The sequence below is a fragment of the Pipistrellus kuhlii genome, unplaced genomic scaffold (genome assembly GCF_014108245.1).
Source record: "Pipistrellus kuhlii isolate mPipKuh1 unplaced genomic scaffold, mPipKuh1.p scaffold_m20_p_5, whole genome shotgun sequence".
NCBI classification, from domain to species: Eukaryota; Metazoa; Chordata; class Mammalia; order Chiroptera; family Vespertilionidae; genus Pipistrellus; species Pipistrellus kuhlii.
This window is the reverse complement of record NW_023425551.1, coordinates 8,844,275-8,867,785: the sequence shown is the minus strand read 5'-3', so window position 1 is coordinate 8,867,785 and position 23,511 is coordinate 8,844,275. Positions and strand designations below refer to the sequence as shown.

At 36.3% G+C, this 23,511-nt stretch overlaps 1 non-coding gene across 1 annotated transcript; it reads left to right on the top strand.

Annotated features, from left to right (window-relative positions):
- The first annotated feature begins 7,933 nt into the window (after positions 1–7,933).
- Positions 7,934–8,041, top strand: LOC118706204. Its single transcript, XR_004983937.1, has one exon. It is a non-coding gene; the product is annotated as a U6 spliceosomal RNA (small nuclear RNA).
- Positions 8,042–23,511: the final 15,470 nt, after the last annotated feature.

The following is a 23,511-nucleotide window of genomic DNA, read 5'->3' as shown; positions in this document are numbered from 1 at the left end:
TATTTATTAATATAATAGTAAATTATATAAAAATGACAATGAAAAATGAGTCAAGGACCATATTTATCTACTTCTTATGATTCTATTTTATGTTCTAAATGATGCCATAATTTTTTAGCCAATAAATTACTTTTGACCAGTTTATTATGTCATTTTCTAATCATCTCTTTGTCCAATTCACAACATTAATAAAGTAGATAAATTTCACTTAACACTGATGTATTTTTATATCTAATTTAGATTAGAAAATTATGGGACAGTTTGTCTCAGTGAGTCCTTAAAGATAATGTGATGAAATGAATTACTGCCCCCAATTTTCATGCTCTCCCCCCAATAGGAGAATTATTGATCAGCATTCATTTTCATGTGAATTACAGAACACTCCTGCAGTATAAGTATACTTTCTCACTAATTTATATCAGCTTAACCACGTGACTTATTTTATCCAATAAAATGTGTAAAGAGTGGCCATTCTTCAAATTCAAAGCAAAAAGCTTTATCAAGATTGCGTCTGACTAATGCAGGGAACGGCCCAAGGTAATTGCTCAGCTATTTCTTCCACTGGATGTGAAATGACCTTCCTAATAGGCTTGCATTCAATTATACACCTCAAGTTTCTTCCCGTGGGATTTCAAAAATGAAAAATGGAGATTGTAGTCATGTTCTTATCCAAGGCCTACCTTGTCCTTTTTAGATTAACAATAAAAGTACACATGTGATCTCTAATTCATAATTAGCAATATATCACAAAACCTCCATATGCTTAATAGGGTATAACATTAAGTCTATACTCTAAAGTTTTAAAATTATATTGAAAATATAATTTAAAGAGAAAAAATATAATTTAAAGAGAAAAAAAGGAGAGCTATTAAATAGACAATAGGCTTCAAAGGAAAACCTAATTGAATTGGAATTATTTGAACTAGAGAATAATGGACTGCAAGGTGACTAACTGTTGAATATGGAGAGGGTAATTATGAGGATCATGCCAACTTGCTCTGCATACACCAAGAACAAAAAAAACTAGAAGTGCATTCCATTTGGCAATCCCTTCCTCCATCCTAGCACCTGCCCCCATCTCTGTTCCCAATTTTCTCAGTGTGGATTTAAATGGTAAATAGGACAGTATCATTTTAGGGTATGCATACTTAACCTTTCCAACACTGTGGGGAAAATGTTTGTCTTCCACAGGACTACAAGATAGCATGTAGTAAACTGTACATGATGTATGTAAAGAGAGAAAGCTGGCTATTATAGTTTTTCTTCAAATCGAGTCCTGTATTTTAAAATAAAAATATAAAAATAATTAAAAATTGAAAGAATAACTTCTAGTGTGTATAGAATAAATTGTTTTAAACAGTGAGAAGAGAGATGAAGTTGTTGATGTAGACACAACAGTCCTCCTTATCCATGGGGCTATGTTTTAAGTTCCCCAGGTGCTGCCTGAAATTGTGGATTGTATCAAACCCGATATATGCTATGTGTGTTTTTTTTCTATGTATACATACCTATGATAAAATTTAATTTATAGACTGGGCCCAGTGGTATATAACAACAGTAACTAGTACTAAAAATTACCTAATGCGTTGCCAAAACCGGTTTGGCTTGTGGATAGAGCGTTAGCCTGCAGACTGAGAGGTCCTGGGTTCGATTCCGGTCAAGGGCAGGTACTGGTTGCGGGCACATCCCTAGTGGGGGATGTGCAGGAGGCAGCTGGTCGATATTTCTCTCTCATCGATGTTTCTAGCTATCTGTCTCTCTCTCTCTTCCTCTTTGTAAAAATATATTTAATAAAATAAAATATTACCTAATGTAGTTTCTCTTTGACATATCTGAATTGCCTGAATTGCCAGCAGTACTACTCTTGTGCTTCGGGGCCATTATGAAGTAAAATAAAGGTCGCTTCAAGACAAGCCCCCTGACACTGCAATAGTCACGCTAATAACCAAGACACCTAGTAGGTGACTAATGGGCAGACTGCATATGCAGGGTGGCTATGCTGGATAAAGGGATGATTCACATCTCATCTAGATGGCATGGGACTAGAGGAGATTTCATCCTGTTATCCAGAATGGAGTGAAATTTAAATGTTATGAATTAATTTTTCTTTTGAATTCTCCACTTGATATGTATAAACTATGGTTGATCATAGATAACTAAAATCATGCAATGCAAAACTGTGGGTAAGGGGAGATTCCTGTACTTTCTATCTTATAAAATGTACACAAATTTTGCTTTTTAAAAATTTTATTTGTTGATTTTAGAGACAGAGGAAGGGGGAGAGAGAGAAACATCTATGTGTTATTCGACTTATTTAATGCATTCATTGGTTGATTCTTGTATGTGCCCTGATAGGGGATCAATCCCATAACCTTAGCATGTCAGGATGATGATCTAATCAACTGAGCTACCTAGCCAGGGCCAATTTTTCTTAGAATATAGTTATCTTAGAATATTTGTTTTGCTTAGTATGCAATTTGCAACTTCTATCTGTTTCTACAAATTGCACATTTCTCATTGCCAACCTGTCAACAAATCACTTGCAGCCTTGAGGCTGTTTTTTATGTTCATTTTCTTTAATATTATCTGCCATATATGAATATATACTCATAATTCATTCTCCAATCTCCCAGACCAGGTAGTCTTGCTTGAAAAACTTGTTTTATTTCCATACACCAGAGTTCTGAAAACCACAGGGTGATAGGCAGAATTCTGACTTAGCCCCCAAGATTCATGTCTGCTTGCTGTACACACCCTGTATACAGCCCGCTGCTGGGTATGGTCAAGTTATGGCAAAGGGATTTTGCAAATGTAATCAGGGCAGGAAGTCATTTCAACATGTTTTAATCAGAAAGAATGTCTTCTAAGTGGGTCTCTGACTTAATCTGGTGGGTATCCTTAGAAATGAAGAGATTCCAAACTTAAGTGGGATTCTCCTGCTGGTCTCCAAGACACAAACTGCCATGTTGTAAAGATGGCCACAATTTAGGAAACTGAGCTGTAGAAGCCGAGAGCAGCCCCTGGCCAGCACCTTGGGAGAAAAATGGGAACCTCAGTCCTACAACTGCAAGGAACTGAATTCTGCCAAAAGCCATGTGATCTTGTAAAATGGCCCTGAGCTCAAAAACACAGGTTGGCCAAGTCTTCATTTTGAGCCTTTGGAGACCCTGTGCAGAAGATCTAGCCGTGCTGTGACAGGACCTTTGATCTAGGGAATTGTGAGGCACTAAATTCCTCTCGTTTTAAACCACTAAGTTGGTAGCAAGAAATTATAAACAGAAATTTGTTATACATGTTATACATGCCCAGATAAAATCTGGAAATCTAAATTTTTTTATCCTTCATGTTCTTTAAATTAGTCAGTAACCACACACATGACCCCTAAACAATTAATATTAATTAATGAATTAATTAAACAGAAAAGAAAGCCATGTTGACATCCCATGTCTCTGCTCCAAAATGCTCTCAATATATTTTATCAGTTGACTCCTGTACACAAATAGTGCGGGCAACTACATCAAAATAAGCAGTTTGGGATGGAGAATAAAAAGTGATATTAAAAGTGACAATTATTGGAAACCTTAAAAGTACTACCCGTATATTTGCCTTGGAATCAATCATGTCAAATATGAAGGCATATACAGAGAAAAACTTAAATTGCAGTGTCAATCTTCCTGCCTATCTTATTTCACTGTACTTAGATGTAGCCTCACAGTATCTAGCAGACTTGCAAGTTCTATGCCTCTTCTTGGACATAAAGCATGACTACTACAATTAGTCACCCTAGGAGATTCAAATTCTGTTTCTATTATTTTTGCTACTGAATAGTTGTTTGCAGGAAGAGAGAAAAAAATGATGATGAAATATATTATCCTATCACCTCTGTAATTTTTTTTTCTTTTTAGATGTAAACCCAGTAACTTCCATGCCAATGATTTCACCCTTCTCTCTGCTTAATAAAGTACAGCTAAAGGTAAAATTATTTGTCTTCCCTTTGCAAATACATCCACAAAATACATTAAAATTTTATCTCTAAATAATTTCCCACGTAAAAAAGAATTTTCCTGACATTTGATGTCATTAATAGATTATAAAAGCCACAACATTGAGTACCAGATATAACACACACTGCACAAATGCCCAGTTCCATTTGAAGGTAGCTAACAAAACTCTTGACAATAAATAATTCAAATCAAAATGTGTTGCCTTGAAATTCCTTTTCAAAATTTTTTAAAATTTCTGCCAGACTTCCCTTAATCAGCCGTTTACTTTTGTCTTATGCATTACAGACATTAAGCACTCTGCTGGCCAACTTGGTTTGAAGTCATTGGCCTCGAGCCTGTCAGCAAATATTTGGTCTTAACTATTGTAATTATGGAAGCTGGTATAAAAACTCAGTCTGGATACTAACGTAGAAAGTTATTTCTAGCCAAAACCGGTTTTGGCTCAGTGGATAGACCGTGGGCCTGCGGACTGAAGGGTCCCAGGTTCGATTCCAGTCAAGGACATGTACCTTGGTTGCAGGCACATACCCAGTAGGGGGTTTGCATGAAGCAGCTGATCAGTGTTTCTCTCTCATCAATATTTCTAACTCTCTATCCTTCTCCCATCCTCTCTGTAAAAAAATCAATAAAATATATTTTTTTAAAAGAAAGTTATTTCTACAACTTTTGATCATGAGATAGTGGTGGACAGAGGTTTCCTAATTACACTGTTGCAGGAAAGCATTAGAAACCACATAATGGTCATATAGAAAGATCACTAATATTCCCCAAGTGAATTCTGTGAAAGCATGTCATGCTAGTTCAATCTGAAAAGTGAAGGAACCATAGCAGTTGAATGCCAAAATAACAGCTTCCCCATAAGGCACTTTGGTGTGGAAAAGTCCTGCACATATTCATCACATACTCATATACTGTAAAATAAGTGCCTTCCTGATTCAAAATGGGTGACAGCCTTGCTACAATTTTGGCAGAAATAATTTTCTCCTATCTTTTATGGACAACTTCTGCATTATGTCAGTTCTCTTAATGAGTAGTGCAAAATGTCAAACTCTGAAAGGAAAAGAAACACATTTATATATTGTTAGCTTAGCGATGAATTCAGACTCACATGGCAAAAATATTATAATTTTAAATCTAACTTACAATAACCAAACTAGATTTCAGAAAAGGGATTGAAATGTCTGATTGCATATTCACACGAGCAATCAGCTAGCCAGAGAGTAAAAAAGATAATTCCTAATGTCCAAAGGCATACTGTCTGTTTCCTGAGATGAGTTCCATGCCTTAGGTCATGATAATCATCTTGCCTGCCCTGTCCCTGACCTCCTACTGCATACTACCTTTCCTGTTAGTAGTTAAGTCTAAAACACACCTGCCTAAACGCCTAAAAATTATGCTAAATGCCTGCACAATACAGCTAAATGGGCTGAATGCAACCCAGCGTAGAACCTTCCAAACATGTGTTTGAGATGCACTCATAGAAGTATTTTTATACAAAAACGACAGAAAATGTAGTAGGAAAGAAGCCCTCTAACAAAGCCATAGCCAGATGGTGTCCTTTATTGGGGGCCAGCTCATATTTCGGAGCTTTTGGAAATGTCACAGCTTATTGCTCTGAGTCTAGATTTGCATCCTAAAATTGGGAAAGCCCTTCTCCTGTGAATGTTATGATCCCTTTCACACATGTCTTGTTATCTACCACTTGGAAAACACCTTCAATTTTTTGAAAGAAATTTATAAATTTTTATATAGGTAATGTATGTTCATCATGGAAAAATAGGAAGCAATGTGAGAAAAATGTAAAAGTAAAATATTACTGACAATGCTATTGTATATATTTTGCTGTGTAAGTTTCATATTATGCATTTAGATAAGTTTATTAGAGAGTTTATAAAAATGAAATTGAACTAGAGAGAATTTTTAAAAATTTTCTCATTAAATTGAAAGTTACATGTGAGCATTTCTCCTATATAGCATTCCATATATATATATATATATATATATATATATAATTTTAATATATATATAATTTTAGTATATATATATAATTTTAGTATATATATAATTTTAGTATACATACATATATATATATTATATATATATTAATATATGTATACTAAAATTAACATTATAAATAGTTGGGTACTATTCAACTATAAGATTATCATATAATTTATTTACCAGAACAAAATTGTTACCCGCTTCTTATTTTGTTTTAGATTTCTAACAATCCTACAATAAATATTCTTTTACAAATAACTTTTTTTCTCTTGTTAAAATGTTTGCTTCAAGTAAATTCTTAGTAAATCCACTGAGCCAAAGTGTATTTGTAAGTCTAATAGCACATCTTACCATCCTCTGTAAATGTTGCATTCATTAAAAGATCCAAGGAGATTGTAAGGGTTCTTATTGACACAAAGCCTGAGAAACATTAGGCCCTGGGCAAGTCTATTTTGAAGAAGTGGCATTAGAAGAAGTTTAAGTTTAAAAAATGTGGCTCTCAAAAGAAATTTCAATCATTGTACTGTTGATATTTGGCTCTGTTGACTAATGAGTTTGCCGACCACTGCACTAGGCCATTTCATAAGGGCATGTTAAAAAACAAACTGACCCCAAATGAAGATCTAAGCCACCAAATGAAGATCTAACTTAATTACATTTTGGCTCTCTCAGAAATGGAATCTTACACCAGGAATCTTAAAACCTGCTCAGCATTACTTAGACAAGAGCTATCAGCCCCTGGAGCAGGGCTAGAGACCTTTTCCTTCCAAGGACCATTTGGATATTTATAACATCATTTGAGGGCCATCCAAAATTGTCAACTTAAAAATTAGCCTGCTGTATTTGGTCTAACATTTACCTAACTCACAGATCTTATGCAGCCAGCGGGCCGGACATTTCCCACCCCTGCCCTCGCAATAACCAATTCACTTTTTCACTTGTATCACTTCTTTGTCCCCGTTCCCTTGCGCATATAAAATCTTTCATTTTTAAGAGAGACTCTGATCTTCTTTCTGTTTTCTAGACTAGATGCCGCCCATTTCATGAATCTTTAAATAAAGCCAAAAAGATCTTTAAGACTTAGTTGAATTTTGTTTTTAACAGACAAAGAGTGGTAACTGTTATTTTTAATTTTTTTCTTTGGTAGTGTGACTAAATATTTGCACATATTTTGACTAAATATATGTATGTATTGACTGTTCATATCACTTTGTATTTCTCTATTAGAGTATTTGTCTTTTACATGTTGACTTATAGATATTTTTATTATTACTTCTTTCCTTTACATTTTTTAATTTTGTTTTTTATTTTTATTTATTTGTTTGTTTGTTTGTTTGTTTGCTGTTGTTAATTATCGCCCAGGGATATTTTCTCCATTGATTTTTTTAGAGAGAGTGGAAGGGATGGGGGGGGGGGAGGAGAGAGAGAGACAAACATCGATGTGAAAGTGACATGTCATTTGCTTACCTCCTTCAGGCACCCCAATGGGGGCCATGAATCAAACCTGTAACCCAGGTATGTGCCTTTGACTTGGAAGTAGTTTTTATTTTATTTTATATTAGTAATAATTTGCATACCCTTTTTTTAAATGGCTTCTTTTTGTTCTATATGTCAAATCTGTTCACAAGCCAAGTTTATAAAATTATAAACTGTTTTCCTTTAAAATTCATTTTTAACAGGTTATTCCAACACCTTTCTTTCCTCAGTGATTTAAGATGTACTTTTTATTACATGCCAAATACCTATATGTATAATACTTGGATGATTTCATAGACTTAGGTGTTGATTTTCCACCATAGTATTTGGAAGCATATTTAACGAAGTGCGTTAATGCCAACCAGAATGATCAGCTCCATAATTCAACATGTGTTGGTGAGCTGAGGTGGAAATTTTGCTGTGGGTGACATAAATATGTTGATATCTTTTAGTTGTTTAAAAATGTTAGCACATATACTAAAATTGGAATGATTTAAAGAAGATCAGTATGGCCCCTATGTAAGGATGGCATGCATATTTGCGAAGCGTTCATATATATTTTTAAATATATATTTTATTGATTTTTTTGCAGAGAGGAAGGGAGAGAGATAGAGAGTTAGAAACATCGATAAGAGTCATCGATTAGCTGCTTCTTGCACACTCCCTTACTGGGGTTGTGTCCGCAACCAAGGTACATGCCCTTGACCAGAATCGAACCCGGACCCTTCAGTCCGCAGACAGACGCTCTATCCACTGAGCCAAACCGGTTTCAGCAGTGAAGCCTTCATATTTTTTCTGTAATACCGTCAACAGTTAAAATAATTATTTAAAATTTTAAATAAAATGTCTTTGCACTTATATCTTTGCCAATCAAAATACCATCCAGACTATGATATTGTGTATCTAGTCAATTAAGCAAAACCTAGAGTTGGCTAAGGTTTAAGATTGAAAAAAAATACATCTAATGTACTTTGTTCGTTTAATCACCCAACAACTTTTCTATCCTCTGGGAATGAAAAACAAAAATAAAAAACTAAACTAAACAAACAAACAAATAAAAAACAAAATTTAAAAGCAATATACCCTGTCCTTGTGGGGCTTACTTTCTAAGCATATGTGTGGGTGTAAATGTGTTCTAGGCAGGAGGGCAGGTAGAACAGAAAATAAAACGTAAAGACAATAGAATATGTGACTATGGAGAAAAGGAAAGCAGAGTAGCAATTTGACATGAGTGTTGGCAAGCTGTAGAAGGTGGGAGGTGCTACATTCAATACACGGGCCAGGGATCCTATAGAAAATATCCAAAAGGAGGTGAAGGAACAGCCTTGTAGCTGTTTGTGCGAGCATTTTTCAGGCCAAGGTAAGAGCAGATGCAAAGACTCTGGTCCCTAAAATGTCTGACGTGGTTAAGCAAGGGGGGAAGCATTGGGAAAGTAGGCACAAGGGCTTGGTGTGTGTAGAAATTGCACCAATGGTGAAGGCTACAGGCCATGGTGAGGTTTTCACTTTACCACAGATCATCACTGAAGCATCATCTATCTATAAATATGCCTACTAATTTTGACCAATTCACATTAAGTTTTTTCAACACTAAAAAATAAGTAATTCTGTCACTGTTAAAGGCACCATCTGCAAATGTGATTCAGTAAAAATAAAAATTTTACTGATGATAAATAACGTATATCCAAATGGTTAGCATTATTTACAGTTGTGTTTTCAGCAGCTATGAGTAACGAGGCCATAAATAACTTTTTTTCTTCTTCCAACATAGACTGTAAATTCTTAGCCCTATCTCGAGTTTGACTTACACTTTCAAAGCTTGCTTCTTTTCAGACATATAATTTCTATTGCCTCTAATATATACTATTTTATAAAGTCACCATCTGTAATAAAACTTCCATAAGGGTGATTTTTTAACCTAATTCATAGTACCATATCATAGCTACATCATTTATTTTATATGTATTTATATTAAAATATTAAGCCTGTGGAAATTTTAGTCCATATTTCAGTCAACTAATTTTTTCATCATGGAGATTTCCACACATCAATGGCCTATGATAATTCTTATATTTCATATTAAATAAAATACAATGACACTTTTCACTCTATTTGTTCAGCAGACATTTTGTTAATACTATAAGCATGTAGGAAAATTCTTTCCTGCCACTAAGAAATAATATTTTACTTTTCTAGAAATAAATTATACTTTCTTTCTTATGCTCACTTTGAAACACATGCAAGCAAAGACTCTCTCCAGCTTAAGGAAAAGGAAGGCGTAGTATGATGTTACATGAGAGAAAGTAATACTTGAGCTCAGGGTCAGAAGGACAGAGGGGAGAGCATGACAGGGACACTCGGGAACATGAGTATCACATCTGAGAGTGGGGGCTGTTATGACTTGCCAATTACTTGCGTTCAGGAATGCATATTCATTTTGCCACATCTTTCAATTTGCCAAAAATGCCAGAAATCTGTATTTTAAATGAAATGTACCAATTAAAAATATCTGAATGCTTTTCAGAATGTTATATAGGTCTGACACACTATATACAAGCTGTGTTCAGCTTCATAGTAATCACTTAATGATGCCCTCCTCAAGGTAATATCCATTTGATAAGATTTACAGGATGATAAATTAAAGAGAAGACAAGAAAGTCAGTGTCAAAAATAAAACCCAGAAGACAATTGTCTAAGTGAAGAAAGGTACAACTACAAAAAGCCCTGAGTTTTAGGAACAAAATGAAAATGATAATAATAATAAAAATAAAACCTACACCCAAACACCGAGCCAATAGTCTCTTCCCACTATCTATACTGTTCATCCAGGAAGAGAATAGTTGGAGAGACATCCTTCTGCCTAACCACTTTTTTAGGCTCTAAGGATATAGTATACTGCTTAGCAGTAACACTTCTATAACTAAAAGCATTCAGCCTGGCCATTTTTTTCAAATAAAGGCTAGCCTCATTCCGCAGGCATCCACAGTTTCTCCCAAGCTATTGTATATCTCAATTTTTGTTCTATTTTCCAAACATTGCTTCAATTATCCTGCATGTCAAACAGATTAGTCTTCTCAGCATACTAGAGCATGCCTGATACCTTCCCATGGGCCTCTCTTTGCTTTTAAACATAACTGGAGCTGAAAAGCCTTCTCTAAAATATGAGCTATTACTTCACCTTCAAGACACTATCGCCTCGTGGAAACCTAGTGTGAATGTACTTACAAGACTCACATCTCTAATGTGACTCTCAGCATATTGGGAACATTTAAATGACATTCACTCTAGGAATGTGCCTCTCTCTCTCTCTCCCCTTCCCCACCTCTCCCTCTCTCTCTCTCTCTCTCTCTCTCTCTCTCTCTCTCTCTCTCTCTCTCTCTCACACACACACACACACACACACACACACACACACACACCACTCCCCAGAGCAGCTTCCCCCAAAGTCCTTGCTCATCCCCTTCTTCAATATGAGTTTATCCCAACAATTACAAAGTCTCCTGTAAGGTTTTTAACACAGAAATATAATTATTCTGCCATATTCAATGAGACAAATATGTACAAAATAATTCTACGTACATGGACTACATAGAGCTTAGTGATATTCCACATTCATTGATTCATTTATCAATATTCAGGAAAACTTATTGAACACCTACTATATGTCAAACACTTTTCTAGGCTCTAGGGATATAGTAATAAACAAAGTAGTGGATACAAACACATATACATGTGTATGTATATACATATACTTACAGATTTTTAAGTGATAGTCTATGAAGCTAAGAGGATAAAGAGTTTCAGGGGTTACTGTTTGGGTAAAATGATCATTGATCTTCTTTCCAAAGAGAAGACAAATGTACAAGATCTGTTTTCTTCAGGCTGGTTACCTCTGTCTAGTCTAAATCAACTAAGTAATGTGTTGGTATCATTATTGGAAATATTTTATACTTAAAATAGAGCCTCGATGCATGAAATTTGTGCAAGAGTAGGTCTTTCTTCTCCCAGCTGCTGGCACCAGCTTAGTGATATTCCCAGCTTCCTTCTGGCACCCAGGACCCGGGCTTCCCTCACAGCCCCAGCTTCATCTGGAAGGTCATGCAGAAGGTCATCTAGTCTAATTAGCATATTATGCTTTCATTAGTATAGATGATCAGCTTAGTGTTCAATTACTTGTTTTAGAATTTTTTTAAATTAAACTTAATAGGATGACAATGTTTAAAAAAAATATATAGGTTTCAAGTGTACAATTCTATCCAGTGAGCTACTTAATTCTTGAGAAAGAAGAGAACTCCATAAAATCTAGTGTCTTTAGCACTTTCAAACCAGATGCCTAGTTTTTTAAATTTATTTTTTAATTCTTTACATGCAGATTTACCTAGGGGAACATTTTTGCTTCTACTTCTCTATTTCTGAAATCTGAAGCATCTAAGAATCATTCTCAGCCAGGGGACAGCCATGACATAATCATTGCCATGCACGTACAAACTTGTCACAGCTTTTCCTATTGTCACCACTTGGAATTATGTGTACTGTTGATAGTTCATGTATTGAATTTAATTGCCATTTCATGTTAGCTTCTAAAAGATTACACTCTGCTTCTGTTTTTAAATGAAATGTTGCTTTTTACCCATAAGTGCTCAGAAACAAAACAAGCAGACCATAAATGTGAAGCAAATATTGAAGGAATGATGAGCTCTCATGCACACGGTCTCTCATCTTCCAGCAGCCTAGAGGGGGCTTGTTCACAAAGTAGAAGCAAATGTAAGGAGAGAAAGGAGAAGTGCGGAAGTCTGCTGGAGGACCAGGCTCCCAACTGGTACAGTGTCACTCTCACCCAAGCTAGTGACAAGACCAAGGCATAGATCCAAGGGGCAGGAAAGTAGACCCACCCCTTTATAGCGAGAGTAGTGGAAGGTTGAGGTTGCTTTATAAGGAATCTACTCAAGATCACATACCACCGTCACAACCAAGTGCAAAAACAAACCAACAAACAATCTGGCAATTCCCTTTAATAAATGAAAGCAATCTCCAAAGCTCCCACATGTGAAGTGACTAACTCATGTCATTCGAGTGTTGCATAGGAAATGCCAGTAAGTTACATACATTGGTTGGTTAGAAACTTCTCACTTTGATCAAAACCTGCATACAAGTGGTTGGCAAGTGATTCAATTGATGCAGATAGAAGCTGAAGTTGTAGCCCACAGGCTTTCCTGACAGAATCTTGACATGCCTCAAAATTATGCTCTCAACAGTAAGACTGTAAGAGGTTTCAAGATGGAGAAAAGATTACATATGTTTTATGTTCAGGTAACGAGAAGAGCTCTTTCAATAAACAAATATTTTAAGTGATAAGAGCAATTTTCTATGATTTAACTGGTAGTTTTTTTTGTTTTTTTTTTTTTTTTTTATTGTGTGTGTGTGTGTGTGTGTGTGTGTGTGTGTGTGTGTTTTAGTGGCACAAAAAATAACAACATATTTTAATTAATGATGTATTAAATTTTCTTGGGGAAAATAATTTTAAAAAAAAAAAACAACACTAAAAGTATGCACCTGCTTGATCTGCTCCTACCTACCTTTGTAGATGTACTCATCATATATTCAAGACATAATAAAGGTTTTGTGTTTTAGGTATGAAATTAGATAGCATACTTGCATATGGCTATTATTTCTTCTCACACCATGGGTTCCTAAACTTCAGTGAGTTTGAGAATCATTCTGGCAGTAGGCCCATAGGGGATGAAGAGAGTAGAATCCAGGAATCTATATTTTGAACTAGTTACCAAAGTCGCACCCTAGGAAACATTCTTGAGAAGTTTAACTTAGATATTTTCCCCTTAAACTAGGTGGAATATAACCAATAATGTCCTTTAAAAGGTATAAAATACTAATATGAAATATACACATCAACTTTCCACTTAGAGGAAATGGGATTAATGAAGAGTAAAAAAAAGACATTTTAACTGTGTGATGTTTTATTTCCCTTAAAAATGATTTGTTTCAAACATTACAAGTGTGAGTCTGCCTAGTGTTTATGAATAGAACAACCCATTACCCACCCCACCAACCTACCTACAGCCCTCATTGAATGTCCATGGTCTATACAGTTATATGCAAAAATAATTGCAAAATGCTATCTTTTTCAAAGATACATGTGGTATATACAATAATATTATGGTTTTCTATTACTCTCTAGATGTTATTTAAACTTACATAATTTTTAATAATTAGCATTTACCAATAAATGTACTTTATTAGGTGATCTATATGAAATTTCCAAGAATTAATCATTATGAATCTATTAAAACAGCAATTTCATGTGGTTTTACCCAGTACATATAATGAGGGAATCTTTATCCTAGAGAGTCATATTTTCTGATATCTTATATAAATAATATCTTGTTAAACTTGGCTTGAAACAAAAAGGATTTCCTCAAGATTCTTTGATCATAATGGTTGTCATAACCCTGCCCTAAATTTAATATCTAAACAAACTTTACAATTTAATATAAACATAGTGTGCAATTTGCATAAACATTGAAGACACTTTATTTTCTAACACAGAGAGAAGACACATATGTCTGGCGAGGCTTCATTGTTGTCACTGGATTTCTTGCATGTGCTATAAAGAACAGATGTTCAGTATTTCTTAATGTCTGCCTATTGTAGTTACTGGATCATTAATCTTGGAGAGTTTTGATTATATATAAACTTTACAATTTTATTCTTAGGTTCTTTCCTTACTGTGTGTACTTTTAATTTTTTTGTTCTATATTTTGTTAGTCTTAGTTTGTTCGTTTTCCTAGAGTTCACAACTACTCACTCTGTACCTACTAGGTACCAACTCCTGTGCTAGGCACTAGGGATACAAAGTTGAATAAGAAACAGTGAAGCAGGAAGTACTAGCCCACAGACAGTCATGGCATCCACTGACTGTCTGGGCTAGTACTTCCTGCTTCACTGTAACTGGGCTCACTGTGTGGGGTGTGGCTCATTCTAAGCCTGGCTGGGCTTCCAGGAGAAGTATCTCTGGTCCTCACTGTATCTCCCTCTCTATATTGTCCTTTCACTGAGGGCTTTCTGGGAGTCCTTTGGCTGCTTTCCCTTCAGACTCAATCTGTATCCACACACTGGCTGCCCAGGCTGTCAGAATGTGACTACAAAACACATTAATATGAACAAAGGGACTGGGTTTATACCTACCATGTAGGGCAGTATTTCCCAAAGTGTGGTACGTGTACCCCCAGGGGTTCGGGAAGAGTTTGGTGGGGGTACGCGTTGCATCAGAGTTTGGTGGGGATATGCACTGCACTGTGCTTAGCTGCGCCTAATTCTATGTTCTCATGCCTACGAGGGGTACTCAGCATTACGAAAATTATAGAAGGAATACACATGTGTCAAAAGTTTGGGAAACACTGATGTAGGGAATGCTAAATACTGTGAAGGAGAGATGAGCCTTCTGGGAAAGTATGCCAGGAAAAAAGCACATGCTGTGTCAGTGAGTGCCCTGATCAATGGGTCACTCTGAAGGAGTGACTTGCCAACTTCAATGAATCTCAGAATCACCCAGAAGCTGTCAAAGCACTGATCGCTGGGCCCAGCAGGGAGTTCTGAGTCAGTGGGTTTGGGGCAGGACTAAGAACCCTTGCTATAGAACCTCCTGAAATTGTGAAGAAGAAAGAAAGGGGCACTTTTGCATTTTAAGTATAGAAATTTTTTAAATTTACATTTTGCTTTTAAGTTTCTAGTATGAGTGATTTCTAGAATTACCGTTTTCTCTAAATCATTTTTTACAAGTATTTAAACAACTGAAAAATTTACTCAGTGCAATGAAATAAAATCAGTAAATAAAATTCATATTCTGCAGCAGTAAAACAGTATGAGTTGGGTTTTTGCTCTGTTTGTTGTGAACTTCTCCAAAGACTATGTTCTCACTCCAAGACTTGTTGATTGTTTTCATGTAAAAATTACAAAAATGTGATACATTGAAAGAGATAAATGATAACTGAATTTTAATACTTTAGTTCCTCTTGGGTAAACAGTAAATAACTTTATATGATTCTTTTTAGACTTGGTGGAAGTATATTCCTAGAACAAGGATTCACTGAGAATATGACTTTAAAGTGGAAAACTAAAAAAATGTGAGCAGAAGTTGCTAAGATGTTTAGGAGAAGATCATTCCATGCCCATAGAATAACCAAATGAAAACCTCTGAGACAAGAACTTGACCTAGGAGTTCAAAGACAGAGACCCAAGGGAAGAGTTTATAGAAGATGAAAACAGAGAAATATGGGGGAAATTCAGATTGTGTATATTAGAAGCTACTATGGTACTCTTTTACTCTTAAATATGAGAAGGATTTTGAGCATGGGAGTGACATGATATGTCTTAAGAATCACTCTGGTTGTTGTTAAGTAGTGGAAAGCAAGGAGTTATTAGGAAGTTATTACCATAATTCAAATTAGAAATATTGGTAGCTTGTGCTAAGGGGATAGTAGAGGAAGTTGACATAAGTAGTTAGATGGCAAAGGTGAGCAGACAAGATTTGCTGACAGAGGTGGTGTGATGCAGGGGATAGAAAGAAGTCAAGGAGAACTCCAAGGAAGTTGGCCTAAGGAACAAGAAAGATGGGAGCTGTCAGTTCTGGGGCTGTGGAGGACAACCCTACAGGAGGAGCAAGTTTGTGGGTAGAGATCTAGATGCAGTTTGGGACATATTAGATTTAAGAATGTTTTTTAGATGTCTATGTGAAGATGATGATTAAGCAGTTGTATACAGAAGACTGGATCAGAGAAGTTTAGACTAGTGGGAAGGGGGTGGAAAGTGGGTGGAAAGTGGGTGTCTTCATCATAGCAATGATTTTTAAAGCCAAGGGATTGGAGGGCATCAAGAGAGTTGGTGCAAATAGAAAAGATAAGAGATCCAGATGGCCACTCCCTGGGGCATTTTAGTGTTTAGCACTGTGTAAATGAGAAAGAGGGAGCGAAAGGGTGTAGTTTTGAGGTGAGAGGATAACAGGAAAGTGAGATGTCCTGGAGACTGAGAAGGTCATGTTTCAATGAAGGGAGAGTGGTCAACTGAAAAATGCTGCTCATTATAGAGTAAGACAAGCACTAGTTTAATGACCTGGAGGTCAGTCATGCCCTCCATAAGCAATTATTAAAAAACAATTTCAAATCTAAGGCTAAAACTGAAAAATGCCAAACATCACTATAAAACTGATAGCTCGTAGCAACTTTCAAAAGCATAATTTAATAATGCTAATTATTTAAGTAAATACTTGACAAAATTTCTCAAATACTTTCCAAATGTTCAGCATCATAAAAACAGAGCCATAATTTTTAAATCTCTCTTTGCAATCTATCTCTTTCTGAGCTATTACTTCTATTTTTTTAAATTTCTTTTGAATAAATTTATATTTTTAATATTTTGAGTAAGGCTCTTCCAGTGCTCTAGTATTATAATCTGTGAAAATTTGTCTTTAAAATGTACCTAAGATTTTTTTCTAAAGAAATGTAAGAGAGTTTTTGTTGATTTTACTATTTCATTAATTCCTAAAATTTTGCTGTTAAAAGAAAACTATATTTCTAAATTAAACTATAAGAGTGACTTATGCTACTTTATCCCTAAAAGAAACCATTTTATGTCAAGGTACAATGATGATAAGCATATATTTGTAAAGAGGTCATTAAAGATTTTCTAAGCCACCTCACAGGATGCACCCACTACAAAGAGTTCAGCTATTACCACTAAATAACTAAGGGTCCTTTCTCCCAAGTTTGCTCAGAGCTGAGGGGTTTCCCAGGATACAAGACTGCCAGTGCTAATAAGGGTACAGATCTGGGCAAACCAAATGGTTGGTAACTCACCCCCCAAATGTCATCACCTCCTCTGGGTACCTTTTTCCACCTGATTACACAACAACTAGAGGCCCAGTGCACAAAATTCATGCACTTGTAGGGTCCCTAGCAGCTACCAGCTGCTGGCTGCCAGCAGGTACTCCCTCATTTTCCCTGGCCAGCCCCAACCCCTGGTCGAACTCCTGATGACCTCCTGGCTGAGGGGACAATTTGCATACTATGCTTTTATTATAGAGGATATAGAGGATGATTAAGAAGTACTGGGTTGAGATGTGGAGGACCAAGACTTGAATTCTGACTTAATCTCTTGCTTATTAAATGACATGGGCAAATTAGTTTATCACTAGAATTAAATGAAAAACTGATTATAAATGTCAGGCATCAGGAATGGCACAGAATAGATGCTCAAAAAGTGTTAGCTATTTTTTATTATGGGGTAAATTGCAGTGACAAAACTTTTTTCTTTTTTTGCATAAGAAAGTTAAGGCAACTTCTACTCCTAAGCTAGAAATAAATAATGAAAACCAACTACTAAAAAAATAAATAAATAAAATTTTCATTTAAATAAAATAGGAAAAAATTTAGAATTTAAATATGTGAAAGATGGAACTGAAAAGATTATTAACAGAAGTTTTAAAATATTTTTAGAAGTGCAGGAACTGAATGTGAGAGGATGTGGGAACAGGAATTCATTGGGGGGGGAAAAATCAAATTTTGGAAATAAGTTACAATACCTAATCAAGACCTAGAATAATAGAGAAGATATCATCTGATAAACTGCCTCATTTATATATGAGGAAACTGAAGCTCAGAGAGATTAACTGATTTTTTTCAAAGACATCTGATCAATTAATAATGAAGTCTAGCTTCCCGGGCAGTGGCTTTTCTGTCCCAGTATCCTTTGTGCCTTTTAAGCTCCTGACACATAATAAGCACCAAATACATATATATTGACTGACTCACTGAGAGAATCAACTAATAAGTAAATGAATAAATCAGTGAGTGAATAAATGAATAAGCACATGATAGAAACCAGAGGAAAACAAGGGTTTCTCTATTTTCAGCCTAGAGTTTTCCATTTTTTTAAAATATGTTCTATTGACTTTTTTACAGAGGAAGGGAAAGGAACAGAGTTAGAAACATCAATGAGAGAGAAACATTGATAAGCAGCCTCCTGCACGCTCCTTACTGGGTATGTGCCTGCAACCAAGGTACATGCCCTTGACTAGAATCAAACCTGGAACCCTTGAGTCTGCAGGCTAATGCTCTATCTACTGAGCCAAACTAGCCAGAATTTTCCATTTTATCCCTACTCTGTACCCAACATTGACTCAAAACTCATTTTTAATATATTTCTGCTTTATTTCTCTCCACACTTCTCTTGAGTCAGGGTACAGAACACAAAGAGTAGTGTGAAAATAAGCACATTTAGCAGGAGATAGGCTTTCTACTACAAATAGAGGGTAGCAGCAAAAAACATGTTTGCTAGTGTGTTGATAAATGAAAGAAAAACTGTTCAAATAAGTTTGGGATTCACTGACAAGAAGGACCCCCTACTATGTTGATTTACTTTACCAAATGTCTCATGTAGCTGCTAGATTCAGTCCATTCATCTCATCCTCCCTAGCTATGCTTGACACAGACTCTTTTTAAAGAAAAAGATTTCTGTGCAAACCCGCTGCATGATTTTTCCTTGGTTTAAAAGGGCTTATTAATGGAAAAGTAAATTTAGAAATCAGTTCTCTGTCCTGGATAAAAGCCTACACTATAAGCCAAAGGCAGCTTCATTCTTCAGTGTGCCTAAGTATACCTGTGTGGATTGGAAAAGTTGAGAGTGAATTACTACTGCTCATGCAGAAGAAAAATTAAATGGGAGGCTTTTTAAGGAAAATGGAAAGTAATAGAAGCACCAGATTTACAAAGTTGTTGTTCTGCTTCAGACATTCTTTAGTGACTCTTAAGTCTTAAAGCAAAGATCCCCCTAATGGAGTCAGAGATGTTTCCATTTCAATTTGTAAGTGCCCTGCATTGTTGGGGAGTGGGGAAGGTTGGTTATCTGTAAAAGTTGTTTTCTTCTTTCCCATATTCCTCTCTCTGTAAATCTTGACCCCAATGTCCAGTTTTATAAATTTATGTAAACAGTAAAGTACTATATAGATCCTTCTTTGATCTGTATAGTACTTTACACACACACACACACACACACACACACACACACACACACACACAATGGAAGAGAAGCTTCATACCCAAAGCTGATATCCTATTGAAGTAAGTAAATCAAAGAGGGCTTTTATTTCTTTTTCCATTTCATGAATCATCATGAGGCTCAATAGGTTTCTCTGAAACAGCTTGCATTTTGTATATAGAGTGCTCAGTGTTGTTTTAATCTTTGCCAACATGAAGGCAACCAATTTTTTTCAATCATCCTAAAATCAATTGTTCTATAAAGGAATGATATTCTACCAAAAGACATGAGAATGACAATCTCAAGATGCCAAGAATGTCATGAAATACCTTAATGCATGTTCATTTGCAATCAGAACCATTGGTGGAGGTCAGGTGAGAACCAAGCTAGTCAACTAGAGACAGTTGATTTGTGTGAAAATTACCAGGAATTTGGGAAATTTCTATAGTAGTAGACTCTGGAGATCAAGCAAGGTGCTGAGTGGCCAGTGAGATAATTAATGGAGTTAATGAGATATTTAATCAGAAGACATGGGTTCCAATTCCACCTCTAACACTTTCTGGCTGTGTCACCTTATACATGTGTCATAGCTTTTTCTGAGCCTCACTTTCTTCATTGGATAAGATTACAGTGAAGAATAAAAAAGATAAATGAATATAAAGTGCTGATATATAGAATCTATATATAAAAGCCTAATATGCAAATTGTCCCTTTGGAGGTTCGACCAGGAGATCAGGAGTTCGATTGCTCGCTATGATGTGCACTGACCATCAATGGGTGGTGAGGAATGAAGGGAGGCCCTGGCTGGCAACTGGAAGACTCTGATAGGCCCTGATCGCTGACTAGGCCAAGGGACCCTAACTGTGAACAAATTCATGCATTGGGCCTCTAGTATAGTTATAAAATGTTAGGTATTATGTTGAAGTTAATGTGCTGCTGATGGTGGGTTATCTTTTACAGATTGGGTGCTCAAAATGTCTTCTATTGGTTCTGAAAAAATATTCTCTGAAATTCTCATAAGAGTAAGTTAAATATTAAATCCCATTATATTACAGTATATGATAAAAGAATAATATGCAAATCTACCGAATGGTGGGACAACCAGTCACTATGACTCACCTCAACCACCAGGGGGCAGATGCTCAATGCAGGAGCTGCCCCCTGGTGATCAGTGCACTCCCACATGGGGAGCGCTGCTCAGCCACAAGCCAGGTTCAAGGCTGATGAGTGCAGTGGCAGTGGCGGCAGCTTTCCCATCTCTGTGGCAATTCTAAGGATGTCCACTAGTTAGACATTATCTGAGGGCTCCTGGACTGCTAAACGGTACAGGCTGGTCTGAGGGGACATGGGCCTTTAGTCAAACTAGAAGTCTTTGCCAGAATACCTCCAAAGGTTTCTGACTAATTCAGGTAGAATGCATGCTGGCCAGTAGGGCAGGCAGGCATTTGGAGGTCTCTGATGATTAGAATTCATCTTCCTATCACTTGTTAGATTGAAAGGTAAGAGTGTAAAGACAGAGGAGAAACTGAGAAAGTAACCACAGTCCTACTAAAAGTTTAGCCTAAAGGCTTCTCTGAATATAACTCCTCATTGCTATGCTGTCATGACCCAGTGATTCAACACATTTACACTGAGAGCTTACTTTGTCTCAGGCTCTAGACTGGATTCTGAGAATAAGATATGCTCCTTGTTCCCCAGGAGTTCACCAGATATCAGTATGATTCACCTCGGCTTCCAGGAACATTGGGAGGGTGAGTGCGAATGAGACAATAAATCAAAGGCAGTGAGTTGTGCTGAGGAGGCCTACTGGTGGTTAATAAAGTTTCTCAGCATGGGTATAATTATGAAGCGAATACAGGCCTATGGTAGCACTTCTCATGCACAAGCACACATTTTAATTGCCAGCTTTCTTGTCCACCTGCCCCACTGGATTCTGGGCCCCTGGAAGACCTGGCCTATGTTTTGTTCATCATAGCTTCCCAGAAGCTAGAATAGTGTGTGATTTCAAGAAAATTTTTGTGCAACTGAATTATTTTGCAGTTTCTGGGATGAGCTCAATCTGAATAAGTATGATTTACTTTTCTTAGGATTAGAATGATGGCAGGCTTTGTTACAGAACAAAGATTCAACCCAGGAAATTTGAAGATCTAATTGTCTTTATTAAGTGATTTATGAATCAGAAAGCATCCCATCTAGCAAATATGAAGGAGCCCCTGTGCTCCAAACTATAGCTGCCCAGTAAAGAAGGCTTTTATAGGCATATAATAGGCAGGACAAGAAAACTATTAGCAAAAGAAAAGAAATGATTGTTTCAGCAAGGAACCGAACAATGAAGGTTACATTCCTGGAGAAATGACGATTAAATCAGGTCTTAGGTTTGGTATCATGGGCTTAGCACAAATGACTCCATTTATGGTTTTCTCTTTTACAGCTTTAGCATAAGAGTGTCCAGTAATAGGATTGTGAAGAATGATATTAATAAGGAAGTAAGACTTAATAACTATTTTGTCAACTTAAGCTGGAAGAAATCTATGGGTAAGGAAGGAAACAGGAAACCAACTAAATTTGAAAACAGGTTTATTATACTTTGCAATTAAAATATGAGTGTCCGTATAGGATGTGTAAGCTCATTTGGAATGCAAAGCAATACAGGAGAACATGTCGGAACTTCTTTCTCACTGGTTGTGTAATTAAAACAAATGAGTTTGCATTCACACAAAGCTTGCTTAGGTTATTTCAGAAGGTTCTACTAAAAAGAGAAATAGATATGTTATTGTTTTTCAAGCACTAGAAGATATGAAGTGAGCGTGCAGCTTTTCCTCAGAGATGATTGTTTTCTTAATAAAAGACCAAGGTAAAGAAAACAAAAGAAGATAAATGCAGTGAAAAGACGAAAGTTGGACAAACATAGATTTTCATTTTAAAAATCTTTGGGGCAGTACACTCTCTTTTCAACACCAACTTATAAACGTGGTTAATTATTAACCAATACAGAGTAAGAAAAAAAAGTTATTTTCTCCCACCACTAGCTAAACATAACACTCTGGAGGTTGTGCCCTTATCCACAAATCTTCTCCTAGGAACTTAGATTTTTGTGAAGTGCTTGTCCTAATGGCAAAAGCAAAGGAATCCCAGAGGGGCCTGAGACTTCTTAGGAAAGAATATCAAAAGAATATGCCAAAAGAAATAAAGCCACAGGGCATAAATTCCAAAGCACTAACTAGATTTCTGAGTAATCAGGAATCTGATTAAAAGCCAGGTGTTACATGAGTTAAAGAAAAGCATGGCCAGCTACACACCTGGCTGCTTCCCTGAGACCCCACCCACCAACTTGCAGGCCCACTAGAGCCATTTCCAGTGGCTTTTCCAAAGAAAAAGCTTCATGCTTCATGCAGCTGATTGATGATTCTCTCTCATGGATGTTTCTAACTCTCTATCCTTCTCTCTTCATCTCTGTAAAAAAAATCAATAAAATATATATATTTTAAAGTATTAAAAAAAAGAAATAATGACAGAAAACTTCCAATCTGGTAAAGGAAATCCTATATAATAAAAGGCTAATATGCAAATTGATCAGTGAAACAACGGGTTACTTTGCCGTACACCGACCACCAGGGGGCAGACACTCAATGCAGGAGCTGCCCCCTGGTGATCAGTGTGCTTCCACAGGGGGAGCTTGCTCAGCCAGAAGCTGGGCTCTGGGCTGGTGAGCTCAGTGGCAGTGGCAGAAGCCTCTGCTGCCTCCACTGCAGTGCTAAGGATGTCTGACTGATGGCTTAAGCCCACTCCTCACATAAACATCATGTACCAGGCTTCTAGTAAACATATAAGTCTAGGAAGTGCAGAGAGTCCCAAACAAGATGAATCAAAGAGGTCATAATAAAATAATAATAATTATAATAATAATAAATTCTAAAAATTACCCAAACAGCAAGTTATTACATTTCAATGACAGAATGTCAAAGTATATACAGGATTTGGG